Source organism: Muntiacus reevesi, chromosome 6 (genome assembly GCF_963930625.1).
Source record: "Muntiacus reevesi chromosome 6, mMunRee1.1, whole genome shotgun sequence".
Classification (NCBI taxonomy): Eukaryota; Metazoa; Chordata; class Mammalia; order Artiodactyla; family Cervidae; genus Muntiacus; species Muntiacus reevesi.
Genome location: NC_089254.1, coordinates 3,733,608 through 3,748,199, shown reverse-complemented (window position 1 = coordinate 3,748,199; position 14,592 = coordinate 3,733,608). Strand labels below are relative to the sequence as shown.

The 14,592-nt window shown below is 37.6% G+C and overlaps 1 pseudogene; it reads right to left on the bottom strand.

Annotated features, from left to right (window-relative positions):
- Positions 1–12,583: 12,583 nt before the first annotated feature.
- LOC136171079 (ataxin-3-like) overlaps positions 12,584–14,592 on the bottom strand; it is a 77,767-nt pseudogene continuing 75,758 nt past the window's right edge.

Here is a 14,592-nt window from a genome sequence, read left to right as displayed (position 1 = left end):
AATTACTTACAATATTGTGGTGGTTTTTGCTATACATTGACATGTATCAGTCATGGGGTTACATGTGTCCCCCATGTTGAACCCCCTCCCACCTCCCTCCCCATCCCATCCTTCAGGGTTGTCCCAGTGCACTGGCTTTGAGTGCCCTGTTTCATGCATAGAACTTGGACTGGTGATCTATTTCACATATGGTAATATACATGGTTCAATGCTATTTTCTAAATCATCCCAACCTCACCTTCTCCCACAGAATCCAAAGGTCTGTTTTTTTATATCTGTGTCCATTTTGCTGTCTTGCATATACAGTCCTGGTTACCATCTTTCTAAATTCCACATATATGCTTTAATATAGTGTATTGGTGTTTCTCTTTCTGACTTACTTTACTCTGTATAATAGGCTCCAGTTTCATCTACCTCATTAGAACTGATTCAAATACATTCTTTTTAATAGTTGAGTAATATTCCATTGTGTATATGTACCACAGCTTTCTTATCCATTCATCTGCTGATGGGCATCTGGATTGCTTCCATGTCCTGGCTATTGTGAACAGTGCTGTGGTGAACATTAGGGTACACGTGTCTCTCAATTCTGGTTTCCTCAGTGTGTATGTGTGGGATTGCTGGGTCATATGGCAGTTCTATTTACAGTTTTCTAAGGAATCTCCACACTGTTCTCCATAGTGGCTGTAGCAGTTTTCATTCCTACCAACAGTGTAAGAGGGTTCCCTTTTCTCTGCACCCTCTCGAGCATTTATTGTTTGTTGACTTTTTGATAGAAGTCATTCTGACCAGCATGAGATGGTACCTCATTGTGGTTTTGTTTTGCATTTATCTGATAATGAGTGATGTTGATCATCTTTTCATGTTTGTTAGCCATCTGTATGTTTTCTTTTTTTATTTTTTAATTTTTATTTATTTATTTATTTAATTTTATTTAGTTATTTTTTTCCAGTGGGTTTTGTCATACATTGATATGAATCAGCCATAGAGTTACACTGCATGTTTTCTTTTGAGAAATGTCTGTTTAATTCTTTGACTCAGTTTTTGATTGGGTCATTTATTTTTCCAGTACTGAGCTGCATAAGCTGCTTGTATATTTTTGAGATTAATTCTTTGTCCGTTGCTTCATTTGCTATTTTCTCCCATTCTGAAGGCTGTCTTTTCACCTTGCTTATAGTTTCCTTCATTGTGAAAAAGTTTTTAAGTTTAATTAGGCCCCATTTGTTTATTTTTGCTTATATTTCTACTATTGTGGGAGGTGGTTTATAGAGGATCCTGCTGTGATTTATGTCAGAGAGTGTTTTGCCTATGTTTTCCTCTAGGGTTTTTATAGTTTCTGGTCTTACATTTAGATCTTTAATCCACTTTGAGTTTATTTTTGTGTATGGTGTTAGAAAGTGTTCTAGTTTCATTCTTTTACAAGTGATTGACCAGTTTTCCCAGCACCACTTGTCAAAGAGATTTTCTTTTCTCCATTGTATATCCATGTCTCCTTTGTCAAAGATAAGGTGTCCATAAGTGTGTAGATTTAACGCTGGGCTTTCTTTTTTCTTCCATTGATCTATATTGCTGTCTTTGTGCCAGTACCATACTGTCTTGATGACTGTAGCTGTGTAGTAGAGCCCGAAGCAGGTTGATTCCTCCAGATCCATTTTCTTTCTCAAGACTGCTTTGGCTATTCGAGTTTTTTTTTTTTTTTTTGTATTTCAATGCAAATTGTGAAATTATTTGTTCTAGTTCTGTAAAAAAAAAAATTACCATTGGTAACTTGATAGGGATTGTATTGAATCTATTGATTACTTTGGGTAGTATACTCATTTTCACTATATTGATTCTTCTGATCCATGAACATGGTATATTTGTCCATTTATTTGTGTCCTCTTTGATTTCTTTCATCAGTGTTTTATAGTTTTCTATATATAGGTCTTTTTTTTTTTTTAGGTAGACTTATCTCTAAGTATTTTATTCTTTTCATTGCAGTGGTGAATGGAATTGTTACCTTGATTTCTCTTTCTGTTTTCTCATTGTTAGTGTACAGGAATGCAAGGGATTTCTGTATATTAATTTATATCCTGCAATTTTGCTGTATTCATTGATTAGCTCTAGTAATTTTTTAGTGGTAACTTTAGGGTTTTCTATGTAGAGGATCATGTCATCTGCAAACAGAGAGAGTTTTACTTCTTCTTTTTCAATCTGAATTTCTTTTATTATTTTTTTTTCTCTGATTGCTGTGGCTAAAACTTCCAAAACTATATTTAATAGTAGTGGGGAGAGTGGACACCCTAGTCTTGTTTCTGACTTTAGGGGAAATGCTTTCAGTTTTTCACCATTGAGGGTAATGTTTGCTGTGGGTATGTCATATATGGCTTTTATTTTGCTGAGGTATATTCCTTCTATGCCTGCTTTCTGGAGGGTTTTTTTTTTTTTAACCATAAATGGATGTAGGATTTTGTCATAGGCTTTCTTTGCATCTATTGAAATAATCATATGGTTTTTATCTTTCAATTTGTTAATGTGGTGTAGCACATTGATTGTTTTATGAGTACTGAAGAATTCTTGCATCCCTGGGATAAAGCCCACTTGGTCATATGATGTATGACCTTTTAAATATGTTGTTGGATTCTGTTTGCTAGGATTTTGTTAAGGATTTTTGCCTCCATGTTCTTCAGTGATATTGGCCTGTAGTTTTCTTCTTCTGTGGCCTCTTTGTCTGGTTTTTGTATTAGGCTGATGGTGGCCTCATAGAATGAGTTTGGGAGTTTACCTTCCTCTACAATTTTCTGGAAGAGTTTGAGTATGATAGGTGTTAGCTCCTCTCTAAATATTTTGTAGAATTCAGTTCTGAAGCCATCTGGTCCTGGGCTTTTGTTTGTTAGAAGGTTTTTGATTACAGTTTCAATTTCTGTGTTTGTGATGGGTGTGTTATGATTTTCTCTTTCTTCCTGGTTCAGTTTTGGAGGGTTATACTTTTCTAAGAATTCATCCATTTCTTTCAAGTTGTCCATTTTATTGTCATATAGTTGCTTATAATAGTCTCTTATGATCCTTTGTATTTCTGTGTTGTCTGTTGTGATTTCTGCAATTTCATTTTGAAATTTGTTAGTTTGATTCTTCTCCCTTTTTTTCTTGATGAGTCTGGCTAGTGGTTTGTCTATTTTATTTATCTACTCAAAGAAGCAGCTTTTAATTTTGATGACTTTTGCTATAGTATCCTTTGTTTCATTTCATTTATTTCTGCCCTAATTTTTATGATTTTTTTTCCTTCTGCTAATCCTGATGTTCTTCATTTCTTCTTTTTCTAGTTGCTTTAGGTGTAAAGTTAGGTTATTTATTTGATTTGTCTCTGTCTCTTGAGGTAAGCATGTATTGTAATCCTGTTGCTGCTGCTTCGTCGCTTCAGTCATGTCCGACTCTGTGAGACCCCTTAGACGGCAGCCCACCATGCTCCTCTGTCCCCAGGACACTCCAGGCAAGAATACTGGAGTGGATTGCTGTTTCCTTCTCCAATGCTTGCATGTATGCTAAGTCGCTTCAGTCATGTCCGACTCTGCAACGCTATGCACAGCAGCCCATCACTCTCCTGTGTCCACAGGATTCTCCTGGCAAGAACACTGGAGTGGGTTGTTATTCCCTTCTCCAATGCATACATGTATCCTAAGTTGCTTCAGTCCTGTCCGACTCTGCAACGCTATGGACAGCAGCCCATCACTCTCCTGTGTCCACGGGATTCTCCAGGCAAGAACACTGGTGTGGGCTGCTGTTTGCTTCTCCAATGCATGCATGTATGCTAAGTCGCTTCAGTCCTGTCCGACTCTGCAATGCTATGGACAGCAGCCCATCACTCTCCTGTGTCCAGGAGAGAACACTGGCAAGTATCCTCCAGGCAAGAACACTGGAGTGGGTTGCTGTTTCCTTCTCCCTGCTGCTATGTGTCTTCCCCTTAGCACTGGCTTTCCTGAATCCCATAGGTTTGGGGTTGTCATGCTTTCATTTTCATTTGTTTCTATGCATATTTTGATTCATTATTTTTATTTCTTCTGCCATTTATTAGTTGTTCAGAAATCTGTTGCTTAACCTCCATGTGTTTGTATTTTTAATAGTTTCTATCCTGTAGTTGACATCTAATCTTACCGCATTGTGATAAAAAAAGATGCTTGAAATGATTTCAATTTTTTTTTTAATTTACCAAGGCTTGATTTATGGTCCAGGATGTGATCTATCCTGGAGAAGGTTCTGTGTGCACTTGAGAAAAAGGTGAAATTCATTGTTTGAGATTGAAAAGCCTTACAGATATCAATTAGCTCTAACTGGCCCATTGTATCATTTAAAGTTTGTGTTTCTTTGCTAATTTTCTGTTTGTTGATCTATTCATAGGTGTGAGTGAGGTATTACAATCTCACACTATTATTGTGTTACTGCCAGTTTTCCCTTTCATAATTGTTAGCATTTGCCTTACATATTGCAGTGCTCCTATGTTGGGTGCATATATATCTATAATTGTTATATCTTCTTCTGGGATTGGTCCTTTGACCATTATATAGTGTCCTTCTTGTCTCTTTTCACAGCCTTTATTTCAAAATCTATTTTATCTGATATGAGTATTGCTACTTCTGTTTTTTCTTTTTTTTTGTCTCCCTTTGCATGAAATATCTTTTTCTAGCCATTTACTTTCAGTCTGCTTGTATCTCTTGGTTTGAGGTGGATCTCTTGTAGACAGTAGATATAGGGGTCTTGTTTTTGTATCCATTCAGCTAGTCTTTGTCTTTTGGTTGGGGCACTCAAGCCATTTACATTTAAGGTAATTATTGATAAGTATGATCCTGTTGCTATTTACTTTCTTGTTTTGGGTTCGAGTTTATAAATCTTTTCTGTGTCTCCTATCTAGAGAAGATTATTTAGCATTTGTTGAAGAGCTGGCTTAGTGGTGCTGAATTCTCTCAGCTTTTGCTTGTCTGTAAAGCTTTTGATTTCTCCTTCATATATGAATGAGATCCTTGCTGGGTATAATAATCTGGATTGTAGGTTTTTCTCTTTCATCACTTAAGTATGTACTACCATTTCCTTCTGGCCTGAAGAGTGTCTGTTGAAAGATCAACTGCTATCCTTATGGGTATCCCCTTGTGTGTTATTTGTGCTTTTCCCTTGCTGCTTTTAATATTTGCTCTTTGTGTTTGATCTTCATTAATTTTATTAATATGTGTCTTGGGGTGTTTCACCTTGGGTTTATTCTGTTTGGGACTCTCTGGGTTTATTGGACTTGGGTGGCTATTTCCTTTCCCATTTTAGGGAAGTTTTCAACTATTATCTCAAGTATTTTCTCATGCCCTTTCTTTTTGTCTTCTTCTGGAACTCCTATGATTTGAATGTTGGGGCATTTGACATAGTCCCAGAGGTCTCTGAGGTTGTCCTCACTTCTTTTAATTCTTTTTTCCTCTTTACTTCATTTATTTCCATCACACTATCTTCCACCTCACTCACTTATTCTATCTTCTGCCTCAGTTATTCTACTGTTGGTTCCCTCCAGAGTGATTTTGATCTCAGTTAGCCCACTATTCATTATTGACTGACTCATTTTTATTTCTTCTAGGCTAAACATTTCTTGCATCTTCTCAATCCTTGTCTCTAGTCTATTTATCTGTAACTCCATTTTGTTTTCAAGATTTTGGATCATCTTTACTATGATTATTCTGAATTCTTTTTCAGGTAGACTCCCTATCTCCTCCTTTTTTGTTTGGTTTGGTGGGCATTTATCATGTTCCTTTACCTGCTGAATATTTCTCTGCCTTTTCATTTTGTTTAGATTGCTGTGTTTGGGGTGGCCTTTCTGTATGCTGGAAGTTTGTGGTTCCTCCTTATTGTGGAGCTTGCTCCCTGTGGGTGGGGTGGACGAGTGGCTTGTCAAGGTTTCCTGGTTATTGGAGCTTGTGTCTGTGTTCTGGTGGGTGGAGCTGTATCTCTTCTCTCTGGAGTGCAATGAAGTGTCCAATAGTGAGTTTTGAGGTGTCTGTGGGTTTGGCGTGGCTTTGGGCAGCCTGTATTTTAATGCTCAGGGCTGTGTTCTTGCTTTGCTGGAGAATCAGTGTGGTGTGCCTTGCTCTGGAACTTGTTGGTTCTTAGGTGGAGCTTGGTTTCAGTGTAGGTGTGGAGGCTTTTGGATGAGATCTTGTCGATTAATGTTCCCTGGGATCAGGAGTTCTCTGGTGTTCTAAGGTTTTGGAGTTAAACCTCCTGCCTTTGGCGTTCAGTCTTATTCTTACAGTATCCTCAAGACTTCTCTATCCATACATCACAGATGATAGAACATTTAGGTTAATTTTGAAAAGATTCTCCACAGTGAGGGACACCCAGAGAGGTTCACAGTTACATGGAGAAGAGGAGAGGGAGGAGGGAGGTAGAGGTGACCAGGAGGAGAAGAGGGGGAATCAAAAGGGGAGAAAGCAATCTAGCCACTAATCAGTTTCCTGTGTTCTTCACATCCCAGAACACCCAGAGAGATTCACAGAGCTAAGTAGAGAAGAGAAGGGGGAGGGAGGAGATGAAGTGACCTGGGGGGGAAAAGGGAGAATCAAAAGTGGAGAGAGCAATCAAGCCAGTAATCACACCCCTAGGTGAAAATGGATAATGAAGAATAGATTCTTAAAGGTACAAAACTGATAACAAATATGAAAAAGCAAAGATTAAAAGTCTAGAGTAGAAGTTAGACTCTCAAAAACACAATATTAAAAATGCAAAACAAAATCAATCACAAAAACTATATAAAATATATATATGAAATTTGCTTTAAATTAGAGTTTCTTTTTGCAAGGTAATAGTAGGTTATAAAAACGAAAATTAAAGGAATAATAAAGAATGTAAAAATAAAAAGAAAATAAAAAGTGATAACAGTAAAAACATATCCAGGAATTTGTCTGGAGCTGTTGTGGGCAGTGTGGGGTCAGTTAAATTTCAGATAATTCCTTGTTCCAGCTTGTACTTTTCTCAAGGTCTATAGGCCCCCTCCCATGATCAGTCAGTGTTAACTACAGGGTTTTAATCTGTTGCACTTGTCACTTGCAGAGCGGTTCCCTCTTCTTTGTTTATTTTGGCTTCCTCTGTTTCCAAGTCTCTTCAGTGTCTAATTTTCGCTCTGACACAGGGGGCGAAGGTGGTCACTTAGTTAGGTTCATTTATTCGGTTGCATTGTGTGAAGGGAGGAACACTGCAGACAAATATTGCTGGCGTGTGTGGGGAGTGCTCACAGTGTCTGGACCACACTGGGTTTGCCCCAACTCACCGTGGTGTGTGCTTGCTGGGTCTACACTGCTCAGGCTCCAGGTTTCTCTGCAGGGGCACTATCCAAAGCAGGCCCTGCATTTCATGCTCTTCCCAGGTCTAAGCTGCTCAGGTTCAGATTCTCGGTTCTCCACGGGGGCACATTCTCAGTTAGGCGTGCATTTTGTGCCTTCCCAGGTCCAAGCAGCTCAGGTGACCAGGTGCTTGGTGAGAGCACTGGCCCTGGTGGGCCGTGTATCTTAATCACCTCCCCTGTCCTGGCTGCTCGGGTCCAGCCACTCGGTTTCCTGGGTGTGGTGCAAGAGCAGTGTTTCAAGTGTGCCGTGTGCATTCTCTGGAGAGCAGATAGCTGGCTACGACCCTCCTGACAGATGTCAACCATCCAGGATCCCAGGAAGATGTGGTTAGCAACCAGGAGCCTGCTCACAGTTTGGTGGAGGATGCCAGTCTCTGGGGCCAAGAGTGGCCCTTGCTTTCCAGCTCTGGCTATCCCACACCTGCCTCTGCCTCCTGTGGTGGGGAGGAGCCTATAGGCAGCTGGCTAGCTCTCCTGTGGTATTGGCTCAAGCCCTTGCTCTGTGAGCTGACCAGACTGCATGTTAGCTTAAAGTCTTTCACAGAAAAGTTCTCTCTCTCTCTCTCTCTCTCTCTCTCTCTCTCTCTCTCCTTTTAATCTCTGGCTATCCCACAGTTTGGGTTGCTATCTCTCGTTAGCTCCCTCAGATTGTGCTCAGGGCATTCAGGTCCGGTCTTTACCCTAAGCATGCATCCCACACCTCCCTGTCCAGACTCCGACTGCTGGTGGCATATTCAAGCGTCTGGGCTACTTCTCCATTGGCAGTTGCAGTTAGGCATGCATTCTGTGTTTTGTTTTTTCTCCCACTTATGTTGCCTTCTGAGATTCCAAAACTCCCCACAGACCCACCAGTGAGAGGGTTTCCTGCTCTTTGGAAGCTTCTCTTCTTTCACCGCTTCTTCCCCAGGACAGATGTCAGTCCCTAACTCTTTTGTCTCTCTGTCTTTTATATTTTGTCCTACCTCCTTTTATTTCTGTCCTACCTCCAGAAAGAGAGAATGGGCTCTCTTTCTGGGTGCCTGATATCCTCTGCCAGCATTCAGAAGTTGTTTTGTGGAAGTTGCTCAGCATTCAAATGATATTTTGATGAATTTGTGGGGGAGAAAGTGGTCTCCAGTCCTATTCTGCCACCATCTTGCTTTAAGCATGAGTTTATTCTGAGATTCTCTATTATGTTCTATTGATCTATTTGTATGTTTCTGTGAGAATCATTGTGCTTATTCACTCAGTCATGTCAACTCTTTGAGATCCCACAGACTACAGCACACCGAGCTTCCCAGTCCTTCACCACCTCCCAGAGCTTGCTCAAACTGAGTCTATGATGTCATCCAGCCATCTCATCCTTTGTCGTCCCCTTCTCCTCCTGTCTTCATTCTTTCCCAGCATCAGGGTCTGTTCTAACGAGTCAGTTCTTTGTATCAGGAGGTCAAATATTGGAGCTTCAGCATCATTTCTTCCAATGAATATTTGGGTTTATTTCCTTTAAGATTTACTCATTTGATCTCCTTTCTGTCCAAGGGACTCTCAAGAGTCTTCTCCAACACCACAGTTCAAAAGCATTAATTCTTCAGCAATCAGCCTTCTTTATGGTCTAACTCTCACATCTATACATGATTGCTGGCAAAATAGCTTTGACTATACAGACCTTTGTTGGCAAAGTATTCTCTCTGTTTTTTAATACACTGTCTAGGTTTGTCATTGTTTTTATTCCAAGGAGCAAATGTCTTTTAATTTCATGGCTGCAGTCACCATGCACAGTGATTTTGGAGCCCAAGAAAATAAAGTCTATCACTATTTCCATTGCTTCCCCATCTATTTGCCATGAAGTGATGGGCCCAGGTGCCATGATTTTAGCTTTTTGAATGTTATAACCAGCTTTTTTACTCTCTTCTTTCACCTTCATCAAGAGGTTCCTCAGCTCCTCTTCACTTTCTACCATGAGGGTGGTTTCATCTGCATATCTGAGGCATTGATATTTCTCCTGTTAGTCTTGCTTCCAGCCTGTATGTCATCCGGCCCATTATTTTGTATAATATATTCTGCATATAAGTTAAATAATCAGGTGACAATATACAGTCTTGATGTCCTCCTTTCCCAATTTGGAACCAGTCCATTTTTTTCATGTCCAGTTCTTTTCTTTTTTTAACGTCCAGTTCTTTTCTTTTTTTAATTTAATTTAATTAAATTTTTTTCATTTATTTATGCTGGTTGGAGGCTAATTACTTTACAGTATTGTAGTGGTCTTTGCCATGCTCAGTTCTAACTGTAGCTTCTTGAGCTGCATACAGGTTTCTCAGGAGGCAGGTAAGGTGGTCTGATATTCCCATCTCTTGAAGAAGAATTTTTCACAATTTGTTGTGATGCACAAATTCAAAGGTTTTAGCATAATGAAGCCTAAGTAGATGTTTTACTGGACTTCCCTTGCTTTTCCATGATCTAGTAGATGTTGGCAATTTATCTCTGGTTCCTCTGTCTTTTCTAAATCCAGCTTGTACATTTAGAAGTTCTTGGTTATTGCACTGTTGAAGCCTAACTTGGAGGATTTTGAGCTAGTAAGTATCATACTGTTTTGATTACTTTAGTTTCATAGTTTAGTTTGAAATCAGGGAGTATGATACCATCAGTTTTCTTCCAAATACTTAAGATTGCTTTGGCAATCTTAAGACTATACAAATGTCTATACAAATGTTACAATTGTTTGCTCCAGTTTTGTGAAAAATGCTATTAGTTTTTTGAACAAAATTACACTAGTCCATATATTGCTTTGAGTGGTGTGAATACTTTAACAATATTTACTCTTCTAATCCATGAGCATGATATATCTTTCTGTTTGTGTCATCTTAAATTTCTTTCATGAGTTTCTTAGTTTTCAGAGTACTACTTTTTTTTTGCCTTGTTGAATAATTGAATTGTGTTTCTTAAATTCTCTTTCTGGTAGTTTATTGTTAGTGTATAGATATGAAACAGATTTTTGTACACTAAATGTATATTCTGCAATGTTACTGAATTGATTTATTAGCTATATTAATTTTTGGTGAAGCTTCTAGTGTTTTCTATGTATAGTTTTGTGTCATCTCTGCACTGTGCCAGTTTTACTTATTAATTACTAATTTGAGTGTCTTCGTCTTTTTTTTTTATTTCTTCTGTAATTGCCATGGAGAGAATTTCAATACAATGTTGAATAGAAGTGGCAAAAGTAGGCATCCTTGTCTTGTCCTTGATCTTAGAGAAAAAGTTTTCAACTTTATACCATTTAGTATGATGTTAGTTGGGAATTTGGCATATTTGGTTTTTGTTATATTGAGGTTTTTATTATATTCATTTTGCTTCTTCTGTATCCACCTCATTGAGGGTTTTTATTGTAAATGGAGGTTGAATTTCATTAGATATTTTTTCTGAATCTGTTAAGATGATCATATTATTTTATCCTTCATTTTGTTCATATGATATATTATGGGGATTGATTTGCAAATATTGAACAATCCTTTCATTCCTGGAATAAATCCCATTTGATTATGGATCTTTTTAATGTATTGTTAAATTTAGTTTCCTAATCTTTTGTTGAGAATTTTTTGCATCTATATTCATCAGGAATATTGGACTGCAATTTCCTTTTTTTTCTTTTAAGTATCTTTCTATAATTTTATAATCAGGATAATATTGGCTTGAATATGAATTTTGAGGCCTTGCTTCCTCTTGATTTTTTGAAATAGCTTGAGAAGAATAGACATTTTCATAACTTTTTTTGGTAAACATTTTGTAGAATTCATCTATGAAGCTATTTGGTTCTGTACTTATGTTTGTTGGGAGTATTTTGATTATTGATTCAATTTCACTATTAGTGTATTTTATCCTGTTCATGTTATCTATTTCTTCCTGATTCAATCTTGAAATATTGTACATTTCTAGGAATATATACATTTCTTCTAGATTGTTTAATTTGTTGGTATGTAATTATTCATAGTATCCTTTTATTATCCTTTGTATTTCTGTATTCTCAATTACAATTGCTCTTCTTTCATTTCTGATTTCACTTACTCGAGGCCTTTTCTCTGTTTTTCTTTTTTTGAAGAGTGTGGCTAAAGTTTTACCAGTTATGTATATCTTTTCAAACAACCAGCTCTTCATTTCATTGATTTTTTCCACTGTTATTTTAGTCTCTATTTCATTTATTTCCACTCTTATCTTTGTTATTTATTTCCTTCTACTAATTTTGAGCTTTATTTGTTCTTATATTTCTAATTCCTTTAGGTATAAGGTTAGACTATTTATTTGAAAAATTTTGTTTATTTGTTTTCTGAAGTAGGCTTGTATTCCTGTACTCTTCCCTCCTAAAACTGGTTTTGCTGCCTCACACAAATTCTGGAATGTTGTGTTTCTATTTTTATCTGCCTTCAATAATTTGTTATCATTTTTTATTTCTTCAGTGAATCACTGGTTGTTTAGTATCATGTTGTTTATCCCCCCCATATTTGTAAACCCCCTCCCCTAGTTTTCTTTTTTTTTCACACATGAACAGAATTCTCATTTATTCTCAAGTACTTGGACAGAGCTGATTTCAGAGTTTAGAAATGCACCAGAATCATGAAATAATGATCCCTTCTTAGAGGGCTTAAAAACTCAAGAAACATTACCATCTTTCAAAAGAGCTGTAGAAAATGATGACAACCAAGTAGCAGAAAACTGCCAGCAGAGAAAATAGCATGAGAAAACACCCGAGCTCATGTACATAGTCAGAGGGAAAAAACGTATCCTTCTGGAACCATGACTATTATTGACACAGAGACGAGGCACTGTCCCACAAGGTTAATTTGGTTAAAGAGAAATAAGAGCAAGTATTAGAGGATAAATGTAAGCCAAATTCCCTATGCAGAAAGGAGGAAAACATGGCAAAATGTGGGGAAATTCTGTGGTCAGAGCTAGCTATAATTAGCTGGTCTGCAAAAAGATCCAAGAAAAATGCCCTAATTTTTGTTGAGTTAGATATTGCACATTCAAAAAACAAACAAAAAAAAGAACACTTAGAAAATTATTTTAAATTTAATTGTTTAATGTCTCTTTGACTACTGTTTGGATGATCATTATCTATAACTGATGTATTTTTCACCCGCTCATCTTTGTGTTTGCAAACCATTTAAGTCTTATTTCCTCTGTTGAAAATTTTTCTCTTTGACATATGATCAAAATGCACCCTATGCTGTAATCACACAGGACAATATTGGAAAGACTGAATATCTAAATGATTTGTGAAAGATAGTTTTCCCCTTCCGTTTTTAGATTACTTCTAACAGTTTCTAAAGACATTGTCACAGCTGCCTGAAGCATGTCTTCTTCATTCATAGAATCACCTAGATCACTGATAAGTGCTCCTGAACTTGTGCTCAGCTTTTCACACGAATGTGTAAGCTGTTCTGGTGGATCTAGTTGCTGCTGCTCCTGTTGCTGATTTCAAAGTAGGCTTCTCATCTCTTCCATAGCTCTTCTAAAGTAAAATGTGAAACTGATGTCCGTGGAATATCTTGACATGTATTACTGAAAATGTCTTGCATACTGTGCTTAATAGCCCTGCAGAGATCTGCTTTTTCACCTTCCATATCAATTCTTGGCGACTTGGTGCCAGAGCCTTTTGCAAACCCGCTCATCTTTGTCTAACATTACTGATCCATAATTTATTCTAAGACATGCTCTAGACCTGTTTTCTGTACTCTCTGTTCTTTGAGTTGTGCTAATTCTTCTCCAATAAGTTTTGGTTGATGCATTTGTTGGACTTCTGCAGTAGTTGGTCACAATCTGGCAGATCATCCTTAACAACAAATATAGAATAACCTTCCTGTTATAACTGAGCCAAGAGAAATGCAAGAAAAGTGATGTTAATTCTGGACCCGTCAAGAGAGACTTCAAGTTGAACCACTGTTTTCCTAATTTTCTAACTATAAACCAGTATTTTTTATAACCTCATATAAATTATCTTTCATTTTGGGGATTGATCCAGAGCTTCTGGCACTCTGGACTGCTAAACAGGATTAGTTCTAAGCCCCAAACTTTCAAGGCATTGCTTATAACTTGAATAGAGAAAAAAACTCTGTGGTCCATATTTCCAGAAGGCTGCTGCACAACTGTGTGATAATCTTCACCAGTACTTCTCCTTCTGCCATTTCTCATTGTCTCTTACTCATCTAGCTGGTGTGCAACTGAAGATAATTCCCCAGGCCTGAAGTATTCTTCTTGCAACAGGTTATTCAAGCAAAGTTGAGCACAAAGTGAGCCTTCTTATTTTGTAAAAGATGGACTCCACCTTTACTTGTCTCCTGTTTTCCTCTTGTAATTGATGTCTAGTTTCATGTGATTGTGGTCAGAAAAGATGTTTGCTATGCCATTAGTGTTAAATTTGTGAGACACGTTTTTTGGCCTAGCATTCGATCCATCGTGCAGAATGCTTCATGTGTGCTTCATGTGTATTCTGCTGCTCTTAGATGAAACGCCCTATATATGTGGATTAAATCAATCTGCTTTTATGCATCATTTAAGGCCAGTGTTCTTTGCTGATTTTGTTTCCATGGTCTACCCATTGATGTAAGTAGGATGTTAAATTCCCCTGCTATTATTGTATTACTCTCTATTACTTCCTTTATGTTTGTTTATACTTGCTCTATGTATTAGGAGCTTCTATGTTTGGTGCATAATTATTTACAATGTTATAACATCTTGTTTGGTTGTTACTTTTATCACTATGTAATATCCTTTTTTTGTATCTTGTTACAGCCTTTGTTGTAAAGTCTATTTTGTGGAACTGAGTATCCCTACCTAAAATTTCTTTTTGTTTCCATCTCTTCCCTTTCAATCTACATGTGTATTTAGTTCAGAACAGAGTCATTTGTAGAATGCATATAGTTTTTATTTTTTATTTTTTATCCATTTATTCTTGCTATGTCTTTTGCTCAAAGCATTTAATTATGGGCTTCCCAGGTAGTTCAACTGATAAAGAAATCTGCCAGCGATGCAGGAGATCTGGTTCAATTCCTGGGTTGGGAAGTTCCCCTGGAGAAGGAATAGGCTCCCCACTCCAGCATTCTTGGGCTTCCCTGGTGATTCAGCTGGTAAAGAATCTGCTTGCAATGTGGGGGATCTGGGTTGGGAAGATATCCTGGAGGAGGACAAAGCACCCACTCCAGTATTCTTGCCTAGAGAATCCCCATGGACAGAGGAATCTGGTGGGCTATTCAACTTTGCTTGAATAACCTTTT